The sequence below is a fragment of the Lolium perenne genome, chromosome 6 (assembly GCF_019359855.2).
Source record: "Lolium perenne isolate Kyuss_39 chromosome 6, Kyuss_2.0, whole genome shotgun sequence".
NCBI lineage: Eukaryota > Viridiplantae > Streptophyta > Magnoliopsida > Poales > Poaceae > Lolium > Lolium perenne.
The window spans coordinates 5,327,771-5,329,672 of NC_067249.2; the positions used below are offsets into that span (position 1 = coordinate 5,327,771).

At 45.1% G+C, this 1,902-nt stretch overlaps 2 long non-coding RNA genes across 2 annotated transcripts; both read right to left on the reverse strand.

The window, feature by feature from the left end:
• Nucleotides 1-375: 375 nt before the first annotated feature.
• On the reverse strand, nt 376-830 carry LOC127310902 (uncharacterized). Its single transcript, XR_007857423.1, has 2 exons — nt 743-830; nt 376-650 (listed from the first exon to the last, which is right to left on the reverse strand). It is a non-coding gene; the product is annotated as an uncharacterized lncRNA (long non-coding RNA).
• Nucleotides 831-834: 4 nt separating this feature from the next.
• Nucleotides 835-1,305, reverse strand: LOC139832846 (uncharacterized). The gene is made up of 3 exons (XR_011747447.1): nt 1,202-1,305; nt 999-1,109; nt 835-911 (listed from the first exon to the last, which is right to left on the reverse strand). It is a non-coding gene; the product is annotated as an uncharacterized lncRNA (long non-coding RNA).
• Between the last annotated feature and the right edge of the window lie 597 nt (nt 1,306-1,902).

A 1,902-nucleotide genomic window follows, 5' to 3' on the forward strand; every position in this document is an offset into this window, starting at 1 on the left:
TCCCTGTTGACTGCCACTAGTGGAAAACAGCCCTTTTGTCGCGGGCCGTAAGGGCCTTTTGTCGCGGGCGGCCACCCGCGACAACGAAGGCGCGACAAAAGGTCCACCCTTTTGTCGCGGGTCGCTTACCACCCGCGACATATGGTCCACCACGTGGCAGGCGCGGGGTGCCCCAGGGGCACACCCTTTTGTCGCGGGCGGTATTACCACCCGCGACAAAAGGGCCTCTACGTGGCGCGCGCAGAACGCTGCTGCTTTAGGGTTTGAGGTGTGCAGCAACCCACCCCCCCCCCCCCCCCCGCCACCGCCCCCCTTTTATTTCATTTTTTCATTTTAAAATAAAAGTTGCATAACAAATATTTGTACGCTACTACAAGTTGTACACGTTCATTCATTATATATAGATCGAGCAAACAAATATTGGGAGCAAAACTTCGTAGATTCCCCTTACACATATACATGGAGGTCACTACCACCGGGACTAAAGCCCGTCGTCTATTCGAACTAATACATGGGGATCATTTGTTGCGCCTATTTGGACTAAACAAGCCGTTGTCGTCTATTACTTCTTTCATTAGAAGTCCCGCCAATTCCTCCGTAATTCCTAGTATGTGCTCGTGTGGTTGGAGCTTCTCCCGCATGAAGTCGACCTATATAGGAAAATGAGATGAATATGACTATATCAATCTTGATAACGAAATACTGACGATAATAAACTAAAGTTGTGAATGTTATTGCTTACGTTGAATCTATTATCGTTGTGCTTCTCAGTGGTTAACATGCGAATGGACTCGCAAACATAGTATCCACATAGATTCGTCCCCTGTGGCCGATGGGCGCACGGTACAAGAGTAAATGTTAGCTTCTCTGCGAAATTACCCGCAATATTATTCTTCAAAGCTCTCCAACACCTGCCAGGCAAAAGAATGATTGAATGAGTGGATAATTAATTGATATCTCACGAAAGATATAGCGCGGCAATTAATGATTGAAATTACCTCTGGAGAATGTTCTGCAAGTCGCGGAACCCGTCCAGGCCTCTACTCAATGGGTCCCTTACTTCAACTATTCCCTTATCAACTTGAATATTTAGCAGAATCCAGTGGAAACTGCACATGTTTATATATATATACGTCATGAATTACACATAACATCGAGTAAGAAAAATTGAATGTGCACAACAGATCAGTAAGACTCTCACCTGTAGTTGTAAGGAAACAGTATTGAATCACAGAAGCTTTGCTCCCCTATAAACCTTAGTAGGTTTCCCCCCGTTTCTTCGACATTATTCTTTACCGTGTCATGATGTGCTTTATCTGGGTCAACAAACCCAACATTGAACATCTTATTACTTCTGCATTCAATGATCTTCAGTCTGCATAAGAGAACACATAAGATATAATGAGTATATGCAATGAACAGGAACAACTGAATGAACATGAACTTATATGTAGTTAACAACTTACAAGCAGTAGCAACTCAAGAGAGATTTGTCGAGGGCGTCTAAATTGAATAACTGCCAGAGTTCATTCATCTCAATATGGATCTCCTCCTTTCGGAAGTAATAATCTTCTGGGATATCCGCCACGATGTAACTTGTGTTCTCCTTGCACGCATCAAGGTACCACTGATGCAAATTCCGCATATACGTTGGCAGTTTATGCAGCCGCTCTTTGCTGACCAAGTCGGCCCCATAGACAAATTTAGGAGCTATATCAGCAATGGGTAGTACTGCATCATGGGCACTCAGCAATTCCTCCACGGTACAGCCAACTTGAGCCGCTAGCGCCGCAGCTGCTTCCAGATCGAAATCACCATGTTCCTGGTACACCGAGGGAACATCTGACACTTTGATTGGTGGGATCGATTGTTTGGCCTGTTCTCCGAGCAGGGGAACTTCTT